Source organism: Prunus avium, chromosome 7 (assembly GCF_965620075.1).
Source record: "Prunus avium chromosome 7, drPruAviu1.hap1.1, whole genome shotgun sequence".
Lineage (NCBI taxonomy): Eukaryota > Viridiplantae > Streptophyta > Magnoliopsida > Rosales > Rosaceae > Prunus > Prunus avium.
In genome coordinates this window covers 19474064-19497960 of record NC_142290.1, presented here as the reverse complement: position 1 = coordinate 19497960, position 23897 = coordinate 19474064, and the positions used below count along the sequence as shown (strand labels likewise).

Sequence of the window (23897 nt, the reverse complement as noted above, 5' to 3'; positions counted from 1 at the left end):
TGTCATAACTAAGAGAGATGTCAGCATTCTTGCACTCAAGATAGAAGCAAGCATCTTTTTGACTAACCAAGTCAGAAGTAGAAGAGAGGGCAACAGCAGACGCGTTCTGGATAATTTCAGCAGTAAAAACTACTCATTTTTGAAGCAGATGAAATGTTGCTTCCTTTTGTTTTTCCAAGGAAAGACTTGAGAGGGTATCAAGATCGCCAACATGATGGATATGATTAACCAGCTTGAAGCAAGCAGATGGGCTTGACAGGAAGTTCGTCTCCAGCAGATCAGACGCGCCTACATCCCCTGCAGGGCTGGACCTGTCCACCTTGGGATCAGCCCCTGATGTTGTAGAAGAACCTTTCACCCGAGCATATGACTCTCTTGCTTTCTTAGCCTCTTCCAACCTCACTTTCAAAAGAATTGGCGACGCCGAATCAACTCCACACTTGACTGCTCATGACTCAGTAGTTGGATCATGATGGTTGGGTGGATAAGCAGACCTCCCAGATCGACCTCCATCCTTTAACTGGTGCAGATGACCCAAACTTCGAAGAGGAATATCTGCATCTCTTTGCCTCTCAACAGATGAACTAGATCACGCACGGACTACTTCATGGAGTAGATTACGATCTCCAAACTCATCAACAAGAGGCTTAAGTGGAACATCCCTAATGTGGTGTATACCGCCAATCTTCTTGCTATCTGCGCCAACGAGATATTTAACCCTGGCAAATGACGAGGGAACAACTCCTACTTGGGCCTTCTTAGTAAAATGGATTCTTGGCCACCACCTTTCCAACCGTCTTCGACCACCAGTCACGACAACGACTAGCCTAGTCCTACCCAGCTGGTCCTCGCAGCGAAGAAGAGAAGACGAAGAAAAAATATACGTGCTCGACTTACCTTGGGATGCACAGCAACTCCTCTCTTCAACAAGCAGTACAAATTCTCTAAGATCTTTCTCAAGCTAGAAAGTAGAGAAGTTAAGTTTGTGATGTGAGAAAGAGTGAAGAGAAGCCTTGTATTTATACAAGTTGGACAACCCGGGTTAAGAAGGAATCGCAAGCTCATTCCTACTGGGAATCCAACTCCAAGAACAGTCAGAAGCCTACTCCAATTGGGAATCCGATCTGCAAAAGGAGTCCAACTCACAGAAGAAAGCCCAGACACAGTTGGAGAGCTCGAAAAATAACTTCATCTCCTACATGCCACACAAGCGCCATGCAGAAGCTGGGGGGCATTTGTGGGAGCAAATATTTTCGTCCCCAATCACAGCATGCCACATGGAAAAGAAGATTATCCCTTAAATTAATTAGTTAAACCAATTTATTTGGTTAATTAATTAATAGGGATAATATCTTAATTATAAGATATTATCTTTATTTAATAAGATAATATCATTAATTTGGATATTATCCTAATAAGGGGATAATATCTTAATTATAGGGTATTATCTCATAATTAATGAGATAATATCATTAATTCATATATTATCATAATAAAAGGATGTAATCAAGTCCGACTCAATCTCTACGAAACCCTAGCCCCGAGGCTCCTATAAATAGATGACTTCATTCATCATTCAAGGTACATCTAAACCTACTCCTAATACCTGAAGCTCTCTCTCCCTCTCCACTCTCCACTCTCCATATTTTCTCCACACGGCTCCGGCCACCACACACGGCTTCGGCCGCCCGGTTCACACCATACATACAACTCCGTACCCTTTGCTTAGCTATTGTTTTCCTACAAACACTCGAACTAACTTAGGCATCGGAGGACCTTTTGGCCAGCACCCCCCGGGTGTGGTCTATTTACTCCAGTCTATTTAATCCAGTCCTTGGTTGGAGAAATATTCCTTTGCCCTCTCTTCTTTTCCTAGGAACTTGTTAGCTTGGGAGACCACACTCTTGGTCTTAGAAATGTTTCCTTGAAACTTGATAAGGCATGCTTAACCCTTTTATGGGACAAACCAACACTCACATGCATGTCACACACACACACACACACACACACACACACTTCGCATGGGCTGCCCCACCTTGGAATCCTCTTGGGTTCCTCATGCAATTATATTATTTATTTTGGACTTCTATGCAATTACTTTACTTTGTGGTTTGGTCCTCAAGTCTTTAATTAATTGCATACTTACCCCATGTTTTGAACTAGGCCCATATACTAAAAACCTAAAATGTTTAAGTTGCATTCTAAAGTTTAATTATTTTAATTTGATTAAAGTAGTTGAAAGGATGATTATGGACTAAGGCCCAAATTGCAATCGAACTATGTGATTGGGCAAGTATCAATTTGATTGAACCTTGGGATGTGATTTATTCATTTATTAGGCTTGTAATTAATAAGGTTTAACTCTTTTGTTAAAGAGGCTTGCATGTCTCTCTTTTTCTGTTCTTATGTAATTGTTAAAAGGCTGGCATGCCTTTGCTTTTCATATGATGTAGAGAAGAAGAAGAAAGAAGAAGATGAAGTCCAATGCTCAAGTTAGATGGGCCTCAAGCCCAATTAGGATTGCATGTTTAATTAGTTAAACGCATAATTAAAATGAATCACCCTCCCTAGACCAAGATCCAAAATTTGGCTCATGTTGGATCAAATATTAAAAGTCCATAATCATCCTAAGGGCCTAAGATAACTATATGACCAAAATTCGAGAATGCAAAATTTTAATTAGTAGTAATAAATACTCCTTGATTTCTAAAACAAATAGCGGGAGTATCATATGAACCTAATAATTGGACCAATAGTTATGATATGACCAATTTAATTTTAATGAGATTGAAATGAATGTTGTATGATGAGATCTAAAACTCCCTCAACTAATGTTCACCCGTTCTACTTTTGTTCCTATGATGGTAGGGTAAAGTTCCCCATTGCCTTGAGAACCATTGACTGGTCTACAAGTCAACTTTCTTTAGTGTGTGAGCGTGCCACTGCTAGCAATAAAAAATCCTAGCAAACTTCCTAAAAACAGATAACTTGCGCCCCAAGTTACTGACTTCTAAACAAGCGATTGTGAATTTGGGTGAGGAATATCTCCCAAGTAAGTTCTTTTCTTGCCTCAGACTGGTGAGGACTTCATAATTTTTCACAGTACAAGATTGGTAGTTTTGGCCAGAATAAATGATAAGAAAGTGAACTGTTTTCAGGCAGAATTCTCTTTTACAAAACTCAAAAGGGAAAAACTGACTCTAGAAAGACAAAAAGAAGACTGGACTTCCATTTCTGTTTGGGTAGATGCTTCTTATCCGGGCTGGATTGGATATGCCTGTGCTGGATTGGACTATCAACAACTTCAACTGGTCTGTTTCAACTGCAAAAATCGATGCCAACGTTCTAGTTTGGCAGAGCCTTAATTTATTTCAAACCCGGGAAGGCTTTTGATTGGGCAGAATTGGGACTTCTTCAGTCTGGAAGGGGCAGAAGTGGCTGGACTTGACTATTGGGCTGGAACTGTACTGTGGTATCTGTCCTGCTTGATCAGGGCTCTTCATAAATTTGTTGAGGTTTTCATATTTGTAAAAAAAAACTGAACTCTGCTTGATTTGGCTTATGCTGAACCAAATTTGTAACAAGAAAAATCTCCTTTTGAATGATTTATTTCTCTAAGTTTGAACTGAAGTTGGATGTCTTAATTTGTAGCTGTTTGAAGGCTTTTGAGATCAAGTGATCATTTTGAGTTTTTGTCTTTGATTGATTTTTGGTTGTTTTCTTGATTGTCCCCTTTGCCCTGTTCACCCTCTCTTATATTTATAAGAAATGTTTTGGAGTGGGTCTTTTCTAATTCTTTTAATAATGGGCAGCAAAAGTTCTCAAAAGATCTTTCATTTTAAATGCAAAGGAAAAGGGGGTTTTATAAATTCTGGCAGATAAGCTCTCAATAGTCAGTTCCTAAGGCAATCACTTCCCTGTTTTTCTTGAAAGAACTTGACCCTTCTTTAATTCCAACTGCTTTTGTAAGTTTGATTTTCCAGTTGAACAACTCCCTGCTCCCTACTTATCTCCAAAACGTAGTCTGCTTATCTCTTGAAAATAGTGCCTTTCTCTGGAGCAAAAAAAATATCTTTGAATATATATATATATATATATAAGGGATTTTGATCTTCTGGTAGCAGAGTTTCCATTGAAGAAGCTATTATGAAGGCCATCACCATTGAGACGAAAAATAAAAGAACTAACAAGAAGGATGACAAATCAAAACCTGTCAACAAAACTCACTGGCAGAAAAAGGGGAAGTAGAGCAAGGAAGGTCAGACACAGAAGGTCTACTGTGATCACTGTCAAACCAGTAGACATGCCAAAGACAAGTGTTGGATACTGCATCCTGAGTTGCGGACAAAGCGCGAGAAAAACAAATAGGGGAGAAATGACAGAAAAACCACCTTAACTACGTAATAGGAAGAAGAGCTTCTAGAGTTGAAGCAACCTAATGTTACACTTACCTTTATGACAAGACCAGCAGATACTGAAGACACGTACAACCGTGAAGAGCTGTTTCATGTGAATATTTAGGTGAAGCAAAGTGTTGTACAAGCAATCATTGACCTTGGAAGTCAGAAAAACTTGATTTCAGAGGCTTTAGTAAGAAAAGTGGGTTTAGACACCACACCACATCCTAAGCTATACCCACTAGGATGGATTCAGAGGGACGTTGACTTACATATCACAAAGCAATGTACCTTCAAATTTGCTATCACCAATCGATATATCGATAAGGTGACATGTGAGGTGGTCCTTTGGATGTTTTCCAAGTTATATGAGGCAGTCAATATTTATGGGACCGAGAAGCCATTAACTAGGCTTTGCAAGTATCGATTTGTGAAGGATGGGAAGGAGTTCCACATCGACGCTTGCAAGCCTCAAGCTATAGATAATTTGCTGATACCTAACCAAGCCAAGAGGTTAGTCAATTCATGTCGGTGATTCGATCGCAAGATCATAGTTGTGGAGTTGTGACGTTGTCTACTTTGTCTTTATCTCTTATGCAATGCTCAAACATAGGGAAATTGCAAGAGAAGTTTAAGGACTTATTTCAGGATGTGCATAGTTTGCCACCGAGTAGAGCTGTGGAGCATGATATCCCATTAGTAGGAGATTCACCTCTACCAAACTTGAGTTTGTATCGCGCTTCTCTAACGGAATCTGACGAGATCAAGCAGCAAATTCAGGGACTTCTTGAACAAGGAGTCATCAAACCTAGTTGCTCACCATGTGGTTCACCAGTGTTACTTGTGCCTAAGAAAGACGAAGGCTAGAGTATGTGGTTCACCAGTGTCACTACTGTTACGAAGCTAAATCTCAAATCCGGCTATCACCAAGTTCGCATCCATGAAGAAGACACTTGTAAGACTACTTTCAAGATAAAACAGGGACTCTTCGAGTGGTTAGTCATGTCAATCGGGTTATGTAATGCTCCAGCTACCTTCATGCGATTGATGAATGAGGTACTCCATCCTTTCATTGACGACTTCGTCATTGTATACTTAGATGACATTCTCATATTTAGAGTCACATGGGAGGACTATCTTCATCATATTGCTCAAGTTTTGGAGGTTCTACGAACAAATCAATTACAGTTAAACGATAAGAAGTGTGAATTTGGGAAACAACATCTTGTATACCTGGGATTCATTGTTGGTGCAGGAGAATTGAAAATGGACCTAGAGAAAGTACATGGGATTTCTCAATGGCCTACGCCCCGTTCAATAACTGAAGGTCGAAAACCATGTCAATATTTGCCCAAGTTTATTTAGCACTTTTCACAAATTGTAGCACCCTTACATTCTCTTACAAAGGCCAATCAAAAGTTTGAATGGTCGAGAAACCATGAAGAATCTTTCCAGTTGTTGAAATGAAAGATTACAGAGGCCCTAGTACTAGCATACAGAATCTGCATAAACCATTTGAAGTGGAAGTAGATACATCGAAGTATGCCATGTGAGCTGTATTATTTTAGGATGGGAAACCAGTTGCATACCATTCTGAGATGTTTAGTGGATTGGTATTGAACTATCCAACTTATGACAAGGAGCTGTATGCAATGCATCAAGCAGTGAAGCATTGGAGAGCTTACTTGTTGGGAAATAAGTCATAGTTCACTCAGATCATAAACCTCTTCAGTTTTTAACTACACAGTCTAAGTTACAGCAAGCTGGACATATGAAATGGATGTCTTACCTACAACAATTCAATATTGTGATATAGTACAAGAAGGGAGCAACTAATAAGTTGGCAGATATGTTATCTAGACCACCTACACCAGTTAGTTCCACATTGCTGGTGGATATGCAAATCCAACCCATTGTTCCTTCTGAATATGCCAAAGGGTATGACACAAATGTTGATTTCAACTCAGCCTCTGCCAAGCTGCTACTAGGAAAGACTAGTGAGTTCCAATTGAAGGTTGGACTAATGTACAAGGGAACACAATTGTGCATTCCAGAAGATGGCAACATATTGCAGTGGATTCGTGAGGTTCATACTTCCAAAGTAGCATGACATTTTGGAGTTAAGAAGACTTTATTGAATCTTTGTCGCTATGTTTATTGGCCAAAGATGCATCTCGATGTTTCACGATACATTCGAGGTTGTGTTCTACGCAACACAACGAAGCCTTCCAATAGAAAGTTAGGACTGTATCTTCCATTACCAAAACCTAGCCGACCTTGGGAGTGTATCTCGATGGATTTCTTAGGTGGATTGCCTAAAACCAAGTCTGGAAATGACTACTTCTTTGTGGTGGTAGATCGTTCAATAAGATGGCGATTCTCACTCCATGCAAGAAGATCGTTACTGGGGAAGGAGCTGCTAAGTTATTTTTCCAACATGTTTGGAAGCATTTTGGCTTACCTACATCGATTATTTCTGACAGAGACAGTCGATTCTTAGGCTATTTCTTGAGTTCGTTATGGAGAATGATGGATACAAGATTGAAGAGAAGCATTGCATTTCATCCATAGACAGATGGGCAAACAGAGTTCATTAACCGGACTATGGTACATAATTCCAAGCATCCGAAAACTTTGGATGAAAGTCTCCCTTACTTATAGTTTACTTTTAACCGAGCAATTCATGCATCTACACTCAAATCTCCATTGAGGTTTGTTTGGGTTATTTACCCCAAAGTCCCTTTGATTTATCATTCACTATAAGTGACTAGCCATTAAGTGGGAAAGAAGAACATATTCGAGCATAGAAATTTCTCGAATGAGTTAGAAAGATTCATGCTGAAGTGGAGGCACAACTGAAACAATCTCAACAACGATATAAAGCTTGCCATGATAAGCATCGTGTGCCATGTAACTTCAAAGAAGGTGTCCTAGTATGGTTACACCTTGGAAAGGAGCGGCTAACCGGTGTAGGCAAGAAACTGAAGCCTATTCATTATGGACCATTCAAGATCATCAAATAAATTGGTGATAATGCCTTTCAACTTGAATTACCACCATACATGCATATCTACTCGGTCATTAATGCCGAGAATCTTAAACTTGTTGAGCCATCTCTACTTCATGATGATCCTAACGAAGACACACGCCTTCCATCAGTTGATGACTTAAAGACTGAACGAGAAGATCCTTTGCAGGAGGATTGTATCTTGGAATAGAAGGTTCATGAGACTCGACATGGAAAGTATGAGTATTTCCGTATTGCCAGAAAAGGTCAACTTCCTAGCAAGTTGAAGTGGTATATTCAAGACAAGGCAATAACAGAGTTTCCTCATCTCACAATTTAGCTTGACCAGGAACTCAAGCATCTTAAATGGGGGAGCCATGATCCAAGATGATCTACCAACAAAAATAAACATAATATAATATAATTTTAGTTAATTTTATTATATTATATTATTAAATTATTTAAAACCATAAAAACTAATGGTTTATAACGACTTGTTATAAACCATAGAAAGTTAATGGTTTTAAATGAGTGAGATTTTAGGCCATTCATTCTTTATGGCTTAAAATAATTTACTATTTTAGTTTAGTTAATTTTAGCAACCAAACCTTGTATAAATACGTAAGTAATTCATTAAAATGAATCAAGCAATTCTGAAAGTAGAACTCAAAGCAGTTCCTTAGCTTCTTCCTTTTCTTTCTCTAATTGTCTTAAAATTCCTCTCGTTCCCTTTTTCCTATAAACTAGGAATTCGTAGTTCTATCGACTAGAAGTTTTGGATCAAAGAGTCACTAAACTGTTGGGGTTGATCCACTCTGATGTTTGTGGCCCTATGTCCACGTCATCAAGAGGAGGCTTCTCATATTTTACAACATTCACCGATGATCACTCTCGGTTGGTCTATGTGTATCTCATGAAGCACAAGTCTAAATCCTTTGAAAAGTTTACGGAATTCAAGAATGAGGCTGAGAAGCAAACATGAAAGAGTATAAAGATTCTAAGATCGGATCGAGGAGGTGAATACTTGACTACGGAGTTTCTTGATTATCTCAAGGAACATGGCATCATTTCTCAATGGACTCCACCGGGGACTCCAGAACTCAATGGAGTTTTTAAAAGGAGAAATCAAACCTTGATGGGCATAGTTCGTAACAAGATGAGTTATATGGATTTACCTATATCCTTTTGGGGATATGCACTACTCACTGCAGTTTACCTGTAGTCTAATGCCTTCCAAGTCCATCTCGAAAACCCCATATGAAACATGTTCAGATTTGGGGTTGTCCTACATATGTCAAAAGACCCGATGCAGATATGTAACACCCCATCCCAAAAATCACTGTTCAATTGATTATTTATTGTGAAATTTCATTTTTGCCCTTGGGTGTAGGGGCACTTTAGTCACTTTCTGCTGGGGAAGGATTTTGGGGAATTAAGTGGCACTGTTGCGTAAAGCTCAAAGATACGAGTTAGTAGACATGCAGCACGCCCAATTCCAAGTTGTAACGAACGAGAAAAGGTCTAGAAACGAAAAGGACGTAATGGGAATTTTCAAATTTGTTACTGCTACAGTACCTACTACAATAATTGGGCCTGCTTTTTATTTGTCTCTCCCTTCCGACATTTCTTCTTCCTCTCTTCTCATGCGACAGTCACTGTAGCAACAGTGACTGTTCGACTTCTCGGCCACCAATCAATGTCGTGCACCGGTTGGCCACACCACCTTCACGGAAACTGTTCCTCTTGTCCTCCTCTACAAAACCCACCCAAGACCTGATTCGATTTGCTGACGGTGAGCTTGAATCGAAGCTGAGAATGAGTTAGGTTTTTCCGGCGGTGTTCTTGCATTTTCAAGCGATGGTTTTCGTCTAATGAGGTATGAAACTTTATCTACTCATCATGCACTAGTTGTTTATGTACTTAGAATGGATTGATTTTGAGGTTTTGCATATCGATTCTTAAATCTATATTTGGCCGACTTCCGGTCAGTTTTTTGTCGTGGTCCAAGAATAAAAGTTGATCCTCTGGTTAGTCTGAATATATTGGTACCGGTATTGTAGGGTGTTTCGAGAAATTTTCGTCGTCAAAAATTTCTCAAGATAACTATTCGTTGCCGACGGTGGGTGGTGGTGCGTAGGCCACTGTGTGGTGGCCCATTGAGTTCTAAGTTGTTTTCCTTGTCGTTTTGAGCACGACGATATACTTGAATTTGAATTTGGTTATCGTTTGACAATCGAACAGATATTGCACCTATTATGCGATATCCGGGTTCGATAGGTTCGGACAGTTCGATCGGTCCCAATTTCAATATGTTGTTCTCTGTACCTTTAGGATCGTGTAGGAACTTGTTAATCGAGAATCGGAGTCTCGGATACTCCAAGTCAATGATTCTAAGTTTAGGCGAAAAGATCGCCTAAACTTCGTGCAATTGGCTTAGATCCGACCGCTCGATCGAGATCAAACTTTTGGGACTTGTTCAGAGGTCTAGGCCCCACAAGCCTAATTGATCTAGTTGGTGGGCCTCGTTGGCCTAATCGAGATCCTTTTGGTTATGAGGTGTTGTGTTTTTGGTTATTTGTTTTAAATTGGTATTTTACTTTGAGAGTTTTATTAACTGTTATGAATTATTATTCTATAGCTTTTATTTTTTCCAAGCATGATATATCTATGTTTATTTTAATATATGTGTTAAATGGATTAATAATTGGATTGTGTTGCCTTCAGAGATATTGATGTCTTCGTGAATCCTTGTTGCCTTCGAAAATATTGATGTTTATGGACATCTTGGTTGCCTTCGGAAATAGTGATGTTTTCAAACACCCTAGATGCCTTTGGAAATATTGATGTCTTCGGACATACAGTTGCCTTTTGAATGTCATCGGACATATGGTTGCCTTCGGATTATTTTGCGTTCTCAGATTGAGTATATCTCCCTGAATCCTGCGAGGGGAATTGACGGATTATTTGCATTCTCAAGTTAAGTATATCTCCTTGAGTCCTGCGAGGGGAATTGATGAATTTGTCTACGCGCGTATGACATTGTCCCACGAGTATTGGAGACGCCTGAACAATGTGGTGCAAGGATTTGTGTTCTCAAGTTTAGTATATCTCCCTGGGTTCTGCTAGGAATGCGTCTTAGGTCGACCGTGGGTCCCCTGAGTTCTACGAGGAATGCATCTCGAGCTGACCTCGTGTCCCATGAGTTCTGCGAGCTGGTATCACACATGTGGCCACATGTGTGGTACTTGGAATTGACATATTATGTTCGAGGTACATCTATATGGAGAATAGTGTAGTACCAACGTGTGGTATAATTAACAGGATATTCTTTGCCACCCTGCTCATATTATCTGCACAGGGTTGGCCAGGATCCCTAGCCACCTGCCCGACTTGTCTACACAGGTGGTTAGCTAGTTTCCTGCCTTCAGATTTGAAAGTGTTCCCATATTCCCCTTGGTGGATGATTATAGGTGTCTGCGGCGCAAATCTCACGGCCTGGAGTTCCGGGCGGAGGGGATATGCATTGACACGCGGCTTCCTGCTTTTGGGTGCGGTGCGGTGCGGTTGTGCGCGGGCGTGCCAGCACGGTCTACCGTGCGTCGAGATGTTGATGAGTGTAGGATGGATAAGTGGTGCGCCTGTTTGGACTCGTCTTCTAATCAAACGATTGTAGCCGAGAGAGGACCTAGTCTCAGCTTTTAGGTTCACGGCCTGAACTACAAGGCCGTTGAGTGATGGTGTTGGTGGTGGGTTTTGGGCTGTGCTCCGGCGCGTTGCTCAGGGAGCGACGGTCGTATGATATATGGGGTGAGTGAGCGAGCAACAGGGATGGTGCTCCGGCCCCTTGAAAATCAAGGGTCGTATGATATATTGATGAATGAATTTTCCTTACAGTCTAACACTACTCCTAGGAAAGCAAGTAAAGATATTGAAAGTGCATTACAGGAAAAAATAAGTTGCTCCGTGGGAGGCTTTAGTTTGGTGTTTGAACCCTTTGAATGTAGCTTGAGGCTTGTATTTATAGGAAGAGTTCCTGGAGGAGTAATCGAGGCTGAAAATCTGCATGGTGGAGCCTGATTAGAGCAAGTGGGTAGTCCAATCGACATTTGGGATCGTGAAGTATGGTGGTGTGACCCCATAAATCCTGGTGAATCTCGGCTGCCGCCCCGATCATGGACTCTGCGCTTCTGGCCGTGGAGACGCATTTATGGCCTTGATAGCTGGTGACCTAATATGTCAAGCTGTCAGAATTCTTGTGAGAATGTCTACGTCTAATCACTCTGATCCTCATCACCAAATCCTGATTTCAATCACTTCCCACCTTCCCTCATGCATTAAATGCTTATTTGTGGCCAGTGGGTTTGCTGCATTAAACAGGCACTACTTCATTAAATGAAGCACGGGACCCTGTTGTCACGTGATGATTTGCCTTTAATGCCTTTGGCCGTGATTTTGTTCGGCCTCGGCCTCGGCCTGCGCTCGAGGCCGAGATGATCATGCTTTAGCATTTTTCTTTTGTCTTCAGGAAGGCAAAGCACCCTATTAAAACGCTGCGTTTCAGTTTTACGAGCAAGTGCCAGGGTCGAGAAAAGGGGCTCCTTTGGCCAGCTCATGGCCGTGATTTGTTAGGCACAAACAACAGGATATATGCACTATGTGGATGATTGTAGGTATGACTTTCAAGTAAAAGGTTTGGTTATGTAAGTATTTGGGTGTACAATGATATACTAATTGAACAGTTAAGTACATAATTTCATGGCATGATATTCAATTATATAGCTTGTTGAAATCAAGGTAAAGAATGATTCTAGGAGTTCATCGTTAGTTTGACTTTGATTATTTATGTACTATCTTAATTGTGATTCATGGTAGAAAGAACTACGTGCGGCTTGATCCCTCAGTAAGAGTATGTAGGCAACCTAGGCTAACTTAGGTGCAACCGCAAGTTTATGATTTGTTTGTTATGTTCAGTTATGACAAGATTATTTTGCTGACTTTCGTATGTTGGTAAAGAGGGGGATGAAGCCCATTTAAACTTCTACTAATTGGAGTATGGCTTATACCTTGTGCTTACTGAATGCTGGGGAATTAATTGAGTTCGTTGCGTAAGTAGATTTCTGGGTTTTGAGACTTTTTCAGGGGAGACTTTTCTGGTTTTCAGGTAGAAGTCAAACCCTAAAGCAGTTTTTGGATTAGGGCAAGAAGGGTATTTTGGTCATTCGTGCCCGACACATGCTAGGTGTTGGACACGCACAGGGTTCGACATGGATTCCAAAGTGGAATTTGGGTCGGGTTCTTTCAAGATAGCTTGAAGCTAGGTTTGTTAAGTGTAGATTTGTGGATACTACTTCAGACAGCACTACACTAAACACAACAACGTGCAAACATCGGAAGGTAACTAGGAAAGGGTGAAACTGGCCAACCACCTATGCAGACATGTCGGGTAGGTGGCTGAGGAAATCTTGGTTGGACAACAGTGTACTAAGCACAGGTACATGCAAACATCTAAAGGCAACTGGGAACGGGGTAACTGGCCAACCATCTGTGCAGACAAATCCAGCAAGTGGATAGGTAAATCCTGGACGACCACCTATGCAGTCAAATCGAGGAGTTGGCCAGGGAAATCATGGTCAGATACCTGTGTACTAATCATAGGTGCATGCAAACATCTGAAGGCAACTAGCAAAAAGGGAAAGTAGCTAACCACCTAGACAGACAAATCGGGCAGGTAGCATGGGAAATCCAGGTCGGCCACCTGTATACTAAACATAGGTACATGCAAACATTTGAAGGCACTTGGGGAAGGCGGAGACTGTCCACATACATGTGCAGACAAATCGGGTAGGTGACTGGGGAAATCCAAGTCAGACCCTTGTATACTAAAAAAATATATTGGGAAACTTTTGAAGGCAAAGGGGGAAGGTTAAACTGGCCAACCACCTGTGCGAACAAATCGGGTAGGTGGATAGGCAAATCCTGGGCGGACACCTGTATACTAAACACAAGTACATGCAAAGATTTGAAGGCACTTAGGAATAAGGAAACTAGCCAACCACCTGTGCAGACAAATCAGGCAGGTGGGTAGGGAAATCCTCTTCAGACAGCTCTACACTAAACACAATTACCTGCAACATCGAAAGGTAACTAGGAAAGGGTGAAACTGGCCAACCACCTATGCAGACATGTTGGGCAGGTAGCTGAGGAAATCTTGGTCGGACAAGTGTATACTAAGCATAGATACATGCAAACATCTAAGGGCAACTAGTAACGGGGAAACAGGCAAACCACCTGTGCAGAAAAATCGGGCAGGTGGGTAGGGAAATCCTGGCAGACCACCGGTGTAGACATCTCGGGCAGGTGGCTGAGGAAATCTTGGTCAGAGAACTATCTACTAAGCACATGTACATGCAAACATCTAAAGGAAACTGAGAAAAAGGGAGACTGGCCAACCACCTGTGCAGACAAATCGAGCAGGTGGATAGACAAATCTTGGCTGGACACCTATATACAAAACACAGGTACATGCAAAGATTGGAAGGCAACCAGGAACACGGAAACTGGCCAACCACATGTGCAGACAAATCGGGCAAGTGGAAAGGCAAATTCTAGCAGAACACCTATGCAGTCAAATCAAGCAGGTCGTTGAGGAAATATTGTTCGGAGAACAATCTCCTAAGCACATGGACATGCAAACATCTAAAGGCAACTAGGAAAAGGGATACTAGCCAACGACCTATGTAGACAAATCGGGCAGGTGGGTAGGGAAATCCTCTTCATAACAATTCTCACTAAAAAAAGAATACAAAATATAGAAATAAAAACAAACAGTCCACTAAATAAGTCCAAAGAGTTTGCCTACGAACCGATGGCCGATCATCGTCCGATCGCACGATGAACAACCCTAACCCTAACCCTACACACTCCAAACAATACAGGGAACCAAATATCAGAAACATAGAAACTGGCCAACCACCAGTGTAGACAAATCGGGCAGGTGGGTGGAGAAATCATCGTCCGACAGCTCTACAGTAAACACACCTACAAACATCGGAAGGTAACAGAGGAAAGGGTAAACTGGCCAACCACTTGTGCATACATGTCAGGCAGGTGGCTGAGGAAATCTTGGTCGGACACCTATCTACTAAACACATGTACATGCAAACATCTAAAGGTAACTAGGAAAAGGGAAACTGGCCAACCACCTATGAAGACAAATCAAGCAGGTAGATAGACAAATCCTGGCGGGACACCTGTATACAAAACACAGATGCATGCAAAGATTTGAAGGCAACTAGGAACAGGGAAACTGGCCAACCACCTGTGTAGACAAATCGAGCAGGTGGGTAGAGAAATCTTCGTCAGACAACTCTACATTAAACACAACTACCTGCAAACCTCATAAGGTAACCGGAGAAAGGGGAAACTGGCCAACCATCTGTGTAGACACGTCGGGCAGGTGGTTGAGGAAATCTTGGTTGGTGAACTATCTTCTAAGCACATGTACATGCAAACATCTAAAGGCAATTAGGAAAAGAGAAACTGGCCAACCACCTGTGCAGACCAAATGGGTAGACATGTCCGGCAGGTGGTTGAGGAAATCTTGGTCGGAGAACTATCTACGACGCACATGTACATGCAAACATCTAAAGGCAACTGAGAAGGGGGAAATTGGTCAACCACCTATGCAGACAAATCAGCCAGGTAGACTGATAAGTCCTGGCTGGACAGCTATGTACAAAACAAAGGTACATGCAAATATTTGAAGGCAACTAGGAATATGGACACTGGCAAACCACCTATGCAGAAAAATCGGGCAAGTAGATACGGAAATCCTCGTCAAATAACTCTACACTAAACACAACTACCTACAAACATCGGGAGCTAACTAGAGTAGGGGGAAACTGTCCTACCACCTGTGCAAACATGTCAAGCAAGTGGCTTAGGAAATCTTGGTCGGAGAAGAGGGAAATAGGTCAACCACCTGTGCAGACATGTCGGGCAGGTGGTTGAGGAAATCTTGGTCGGAGAATTATCTACGAAGCACATGCACATGCCAACTATCTACTAAAGGCAACTGAGAATGGGGAAACTGGCTAACCACCTGTGCAGACAAGTCGGGCAGGTGGATAGATAAATCCTGGCTGGACACCTATATACAAAACGCAGGTACATGCAAAGATTTGAAGGCAACTAGGAACACGGAAACTAGCCAACCACCTGTGTAGGCAAATCGGGCAAGTGGATAGGGAAATCCTCGTCCAATAGCTCTATACTAAACACAACTACCTACAAACATCGGAAGGTAATTAGAGAAGGGGAAAAATGGCCTACCACCTGTGCAGACATGTCAGGCAAGTGGCTTAGGAAATCTTGGTCGGACAACTAAGCATAGGTACATGCAAACATCTAAAGGAAATTGGGACCAAGGAAACTAGCCAACCTCCAGTGCAGACAAATTGGAAGGTGGATAGACAAATTCTGGCCGAAAACCTGTATACAAAACACAAGTACACGCAAAGATTGTAAGGCAACTAGGAACATGGAAACTGCCTAACCACCTATGCAGACAAATTGGGCAAGTGGATAGGCAAATCCTGACAAACCACATGTGTATACATGTCGGGCAGGTGGCTGAGGAAATCTTGGTAGGAGAACTATCTACTAAGCACATGTACATGCAAACATCTAAAAGAAACTCGAAAAAGGGAAACTGGCCAACCACCTATGCAGACAAATCAGGCAAGTGGCTACATAAGTCTTGGCTAGACACCTATATACAAAACACAGGTACATGCAAAGATTTGAAGGCAACTAGGAACAGGGAAACTGGCTAACCACTTATGCAGACAAATTGGGCAGGTGCATAGACAAATCTTCGATGGACGGCTGTATACAAAACACAAGTACACGCAAAGATTGTAAGGCAACTAGGAACATGGAAATTGGCTAACCACCTGTGCAGACAAATCGGTCAAGTGGATAGGCAAATCTTGACAGACCACCTGTGCAGTTAAATCGGGCAGGTGGCTGAGGAAATCTTGGTCGGAGAACTATCTACTAAGCACATGTACATGCAAACATCTAAAGGCAACTAGGAAAAGGGAAACTGGCAAACCACGTATGCAGAGAAATCGGGCAGGTGGATAGACAAATCCTAGCTGGACATCTGTATACAAAACACAGGTACATGCAAAGATTTGAAGGCAACTATGAACATGAAAACTGGCCAACCACTTGTGTAGGCAAATCGGGCAGGTGGGTTGGGAAATCTTTGTCAGACAGCTCTTCATTAAACACAACTACCTGCAAACATCGAAAGGTACTGAAAGGGGAAACTGGCCAACCACCTGTGTAGACATGTCGGGCAGGTGGCTGAGGAAATCTTGGTCGGAGAACTATCTACTAAGCACATATACATGCAAGTGGATAGACAAATCTTGGATGGACGGTTGTATACAAAACACAGGTACATGAATTGATTGGAAGGCAATTAGGAACAAGAAAACTAGTCAACCACCTGTGCAGGCAAATCGGGCAAGTGGATGAGCAAATCTTGGCAGACCACCTGTGCAGTCAAATCGGGCAGGTGGCTGAGGAATTCTTGGTTGGAGAACTATCTCCTAAGTACATGTACATGCAAACATCTAAAGGCAACTCAGAAAAGGGAAACTGGCAAACCACCTATGCAGACAAATCAGGCAAGTGGATAGACAAATCCTAACTGGACACATGTACACACGGTAAATGCAAAGATTTGAAGGAACTTAGGAACAGGGAAACTGGCCAACCACCTGTGTAGACAAATCGGGCAGCTGGGTTGGGAAATCTTAGTCAGACAGCTCTACATTGAACACAACCACCTGCAAAAATTGAAAGGTAACTGGAGAAAGGGGAAACTGGCCATCCGCATGTGTAGACATGTCGAGCAGGTGGCTGAGTAAATCTTGGTCGGGGAACTATCTACTAAGCACATGAACATGAAAAAATCTAAAGGCAACTCGAAAAAGGGCAACTAGCGAACCACCTATACAGACAAATCGGGCAGTTGGATACACAAATCTTGGCCAACTAGGAACATGGAAACAAGTCAACCACCTGTGCAGGCAAATCGGGCAAGTGGATGAGCAAATCTTGGCAGACCACCTGTGCAGTCAAATCGGGCAGGTGGCTGAGGAAATCTTGGCCGGAGAACTATCTACTAAGCACATGTACATGCAAAAATCTAAAGGCAACTCGAAAAAGGGAAACTGGCCAACCACCTATGCAGACAAATCGGGCAGGTGGATAGACAAATCTTGGATGGACGGTTGTATACAAAACACAGGTACATGAATTGATTGGAAGGCAATTAGGAACAAGGAAACTAGTCAACCACCTGTGCAGGCAAATCGGGCAAGTGGATGAGCAAATCTTGGCAGACCACCTATGCAGTCAGATCGGGCAGGTGGCTGAGGTATTCTTGGTCGGAGAACTATCTCCTAAGTACATATACATGCAAAAATCTAAAGGCAACTCGAAAAGGGAAACTGGCAAACCACCTATGCAGACAAATCGGGCAGGTAGATACACAAATCTTGGCTAGACACTTGTATACAAAACACAGGTACATGCAAAGATTTGAAGGCAACCAGGAACAGGGAAATGGGCCAACCACCTGTGTAGACAAATCGAGCAGGTGGGTTGGGAAATCTTAGTCAGACAGCTCTACATTGAACACAACTACCTGTAAAAATTGAAAGGTAACTGAAGAAATGGGAAACTGGCCAACCGCATGTATATACATGTCGGGCAGGTGGCTGAGGAAATCTTGGTCGGAGAACTATTTGCTAAGCACATGTACATAAAAAAATCTAAAGGCAACTCAAAAAAGGGAAACTGGACAACCACCTGTGCAGACAAATCGGGCAGGTGGATAGACAAAAACTAATTGGACACATGTATACAAAACACAGGTACATGCAAAGATTTGAAGGAAACTAGGAACAGGGAAACTGGCCAACCACCTGTGTAGACAAAACGGGCAGGTGGGATGGGAAATCTTAGTCAGACAGCTCTACATTGAAGACAAATACCTGCAAAAATTGGGAGAAAGGGGAAACTGGCCAACCACCTGTGTAGACATGTCGGGCAGGTGGCTGAGGAAATCATGGCCGGAGAACTATCTACTAAGCACATGTACATGAAAAAATCTAAAGGAACCTCGAAAAAGGGAAACTGGCCAACTACCTATGCAGACAAATCGGGCAGGTGGATACACAAATCTTGGCTGGACACTTGTATACAAAACACAGGTACATGCAAAGATTTGAAGGCAACCAGGAACAGGGAAACCGGCCAACCACCTGTGCAGACAAATCGGGCAGGTGGATAGACAAATCTTGGATGGACGGTTGTATACAAAACACAGGTACATGAATTGATTAGAAGGCAATTAGGAACGTGGAAACTAGTCAACCACCTGTGCAAACAAATCGAGTAGGTGGATGAGCAAATCTTGGCAGACCACCTGTGCAGTCAAATCGGGCAAGTGACTGAGTAAATCTTGGTCTGAAAACTTTCCCCAAAGTACATGTACATGCAAACATCTAAAGGCAACTAGGAAAAGGGAAACTGGCAAACCACCTATGCAGACAAATCGGGCAGGTGGATAGACAAATCCTAACTGGACACATGTACACAAAACACAGGTACTTGCAAAGATTTGAAGGAAACTAGGAACAGGGAAACTGGCCAACCACCTATGTAGACAAATCAGGCAGGTAGGTTGGGAAATCTTAGTCGGACAGCTCTACATTGAATACAACTACCAGCAAAAATTGAAAGGTAACTGGAGAAAGGGGAAACTAGCCAACCACCTGTGTAGACATGTCGGGCAGGTGGCTGAGGAAATCTTGGTCGGAGAACTATCTACTAGGCACATGTACATGCAAAAATATAAAGGCAACTCGAAAAAGGGAAACTGGCCAACCACCTATGCAGACAAATCGGGCAGGTGGATACACAAATCTTGGCTGGACACATGTATACAAATTCCAGGTACATGCAAAGATTTGATGGCAAACAGGAACAGGGAAACTGGCCAACCACCTGTGCAGACAAATCGGGCAGGTGGACATACAAATCTTGGATGGACGGTTGTATGTATACAAAACACAGGTACATGAATTGATTGGAAGGCAATTAGGAACATGGAAACTAGTCAACCACCTGTGCAGACAAATCGGGCAAGCGGATGAGCAAATCTTGGCCGACCACCGGTTCCGTCAAATCGGGCAGGTGGCTGAGGAAATCTTGGTCGGAGAACTATCCCGAAAGTACATGTACATGCAAACAACTAAACGCAACTATGAAAAAGGAAACTGGCAAACCACCTATGCAGACAAATCGGGCAGGTGGATACACAAATCCTAGCTGGACACATGTACACAAAACACAAGTATATGCAAAGATTTGAAGGAAACTAGGAACAAGGAAACTGGCAAACCACCTGTGTAGACAAATCGGGCAGGTGGGTTTTTGAAATCTTAGTCAGACAGCTCTACATTGAACACAACTACCTGCAAAAATTGGGAGAAAGTGGAAACTGGCCAACCACCTGTGTAGACATCTCGGGCAGGTGGCTGAGGAAATCTTGGTCGGAGAACTATCTACTAAACACATGTACATGCAAAATTCTAAAGGCAACTCGAAAAAGGGAAACTGGTGAACCACCTATGCAGACAAATCGGGCAGGTGGATACACAAATCTTGGCTGGACACTTGTATACAAAACACGGGTACATGCAAAGATTTGAAGGCAACCAGGAACAGGGAAACGGGCCAACCACCTGTGCAGACAAATCGGGCAGGTGGATAGACAAATCTTGGATGGACGGTTGTATACAAAACACAGGTACATGAATTGATTAGAAGGCAATTAGGAATAGGGAAACTAGTCAACCACCTGTGCAAGTAAATCGGGCAAGTGGATGAGCAAATCTTGGCAGACCACCTGTGCAGTCAAATCGGGCAGGTGGCTGAGGAATTCTTGGTCAGAGAACTATCTCCTAAGTACATGTACATGCAAACATCTAAAGGCAACTAGGAAAAGGGAAACTGGCAAACCACCTATGCAGACAAATCGGGCAGGTGGATAGACAAATCCTAACTTGACACATGTACACAAAACACAGGTACATGCAAAGATTTGAAGGAACCTAGGAACAGGGAAACTGGCGAACCACTTGTGTAGACAAATCGGGCAAGTGGGTTGGGAAATCTTAATCAGACAACTCTACATTTAACACAACTACCTGCAAAAATTGAAAGGTAACTGGAGAAGGGGAAACTAGTCAACCACCTATGTAGACATGTCGGGCAGGTGGGTGAGGAAATCTTGATCGGAGAACTATCTACTAAGCACATGTACATGCAAAAATATAAAGGCAACTCGAAAAAGGGAAACTGGCCAACCACCTATGCAGACAAATCGGGCAGGTGGATACACAAATCTTGGCTGGACACTTGTATACAAAACATAGGTACACGCAAAGATTTGAAGGCAATCAGGAACAGGGAAACTGGCCAACCACCTGTGCAGACAAATCGGGCAGGTGGATAGACAAATCTTGGATGGACGGTTGTATACAAAACACAGGTACATGAATTGATTGGAAGGCAATTAGGAACATGGAAACTAGTCAACCACCTGTGCAGGCAAATCGGGCAAGTGGATGAGCAAATCTTTGCAGACCACCTGTGCAGTCTAATCGAGCAGGTGGCTGAGGAAATCTTGATCGGAGAACTATCTCCTAAGTACATGTACATGCAAACATCTAAAGGCAACTAGGAAAAGGGAAACTGGCAAACCACCTATGCAGAAAAATCGGGCAGGTGGATCGACAAATCCTTGCTGGACACCTGTATACAAAACACAAGGACATGGAAAGATTTGAAGGCAGCTAGGAAAACGAAATCTGGCCAACCACCTGTGTAGACAAATCGGGCAGGTGGGTAGGCAAATCCTCGTTAGACAGCTCTAAATTAAACACAACTACCTGCAAACATCGGAAGGTAATTGGAGAAATGGGAAACTGGCCAACCACCTGTGTAGATATGTCGGGCAGGTGACTAAGGAAATCTTGGTTGGACAACTATCTACTAAGCACCTTGGCAGATAAATCAGGCAAGTAGCTTAGGAAATCCTTGCCAGACATCTGTATACTAAACAAATATACAGGCAAACATTCAAAGGCAGCTTGGAAGGACACTGGCCAACCACCTGTGTAGAAAAATCGGGCAAGTTGCTGGGGAAATCCTGGCCAGATACCTATATACTAAACGTAAGTACAGGCAAATATATGAAGGCAACTGGTTAAGGGTGAAACTGACAAACCACCTATGTAAACAAAACGAGTAGGTGGTTGAAATAATCCTGTTAGAACAACTGTATACTAACACAAGTACATGCCAACATCTGAAGCCAAACCGAGAAAAGGGAAGCTGGCCAACCATCAGTGTAAACAAATCTAGCAAGTGGATGGGGAAATCCTAATCGGACACTTGTATACTAAACACCTGTATACTAACACAGGTACATTCAAACATCTAAAGCCAAGGAAGGGGCAAACTGGCCAACCACCTGTGTGACAAATTGGGCAGATGGCTGGGTTAAACCTTATCCGACACCTGCATACTAAACACAAGTACAGACAAACATCTTAGGGAAACTGGAAAAGGGGGAAACTGACTCACCACATGTGCACACAAATCAAAGAGGTGGCAGGGGAAATCCTGGTCTGACACCTGTACACTTAACACAGTTACATGCAAACATCTAAAGGCAACCGGTGAAGGAGGAAACTGGCTAACCATTTGTGTAGAGAAATAGAGCAAGTGGGTAGAGAAATCCTAACCGGACACTTGTATACTAAACAAAAGTACATGCAAACATTTTAAGGCAACTAAGGAAGGGGGAAATTAAACAACCACCTGTGTCGACAAATCATGCAGGTGGTTGTGGAAAACCTTGTCAGAGACCTAGATACTAAACACAACTACAGGCAATCATCTTAAGACTAATTGATAAGAGCACATCCTAAAACGCCTTACGAAGGGTGCACATAACGTACAAGTCTACAAAATCACTAACTTATGCTCTAATACCAATTGACAGGACCCGCCCCGAATCCCCCTCTTGGAATCCATGACGAACCCGGTGCATGTCCGACACTTAGCAGGTCTTGTGCCCAAATTACTAAAACATCATTCCTCTCATTCTAAAATAAACGTTTAGGTTTGACTTCTACAGGAAAATCAGTTGATTCTCCCTTGAAATTGGCTCTAAACCCAAAATTTACCACCTGCAAAGAAAACACAATTAAATCTCCCAACCATTCAGCATTTACAATCTATAAACCACACCAATGAACAAAAGTTTCAATGGACCTCAGGCCCTTTTACACGACAAAAATCACTCATCAAACATAATCGAGTCTGAAACCCGCAGAACAACATAGATAAGTTATCAAGATCCTTTCTGACAAATTAAACATACTACCAAAAGCCTAACCTGGTTGCTGCACCTAGATCGACTATAGTTTGCCTACGTACCCTTTTCATGGGATCAAACCACACGTAGTTCTTAAAAATATCTTGAGCACAAGAAAACCAAACCAATCCTCTGATCAATCGATAAGCTAACAACTAGTTCAAACATTCTTAAGCACTAGAAAACATTCACCTCGAAATAAATTAAATAGAACTATCGCAAAACTGAATAGGTAGAACACAAGCTCAAACTAAAACAGCAATATTCTTAAGAACCAAATTCATATCTACATAACACCCAAAACCTTACTTAAATAAGGCATGAATTGAATAATAATCAAATAAAACTTTGGAGGCATTTCAAATCGTAAATCAAAACATCATACTCAAATCACAATCCTAAAGCGTCTCAAAACAATTGTCACTAAAACAAGAATACAAAATATAGAAATAAAAACAAACAGTCCACTAAATAAGTCCAAAGAGTTTGGCTACGAACTGATGGCCAATCATCGTCCGATCGCACGATCAACAACCCTAACCCTAGAATCGTCGATCCGGAAGATTCGAAACTCCAATTCTAGATTTATAAGTTCCTACACACTCCAAACGATACAAGGAACCAAATATCATAAACAAGGACCGATCCGACGGTCGGATCCGTCCAGATCAATCAATGCCTAATTGGCAAAACTTCGTTCGCCTATCAAACGACGAAATCTCACCAATCCAAGTTTATCATCGTGCTTCAGACGATGCAGGGACAATTACAAAGCAAAGTGGGGCACCACTAAGCGGTTCACTCACCTTCAGTAGCGATTGGTGGCTTGAGGAGTGGCCAGATTGGCACAAGCAATATACCACTAGCATAAGCTCTTCAAGGAGAACAACTTTTACTCTTAGACCCTGACCAAAAAGTGATAGGAGCTTCTCAAGCTCGTAGCACCAACGACAGCCACTAACGA

General features: G+C 42.3%; 1 protein-coding gene across 17 annotated transcripts in view; it reads right to left on the bottom strand.

The window, feature by feature from the left end:
* Positions 1–23897, bottom strand: part of LOC110752189 (ABC transporter A family member 1-like) — a 36628-nt gene that overhangs the window by 5179 nt on the left and 7552 nt on the right. For 8 of the 17 annotated variants that reach the window (XR_015825750.1, XR_015825751.1, XR_015825747.1 and 5 more), the window contains one exon: positions 23740–23838. The exons of 7 other annotated variants lie outside the window; for them this stretch is intronic. The gene's annotated coding sequence lies outside the window, so the exon portion shown is untranslated. Of the gene's footprint in view, positions 1–67; positions 23839–23897 lie in introns of all 17 variants that reach the window. 2 more of the 17 variants (XR_015825748.1, XR_015825740.1) reach the window with 1 other exon arrangement.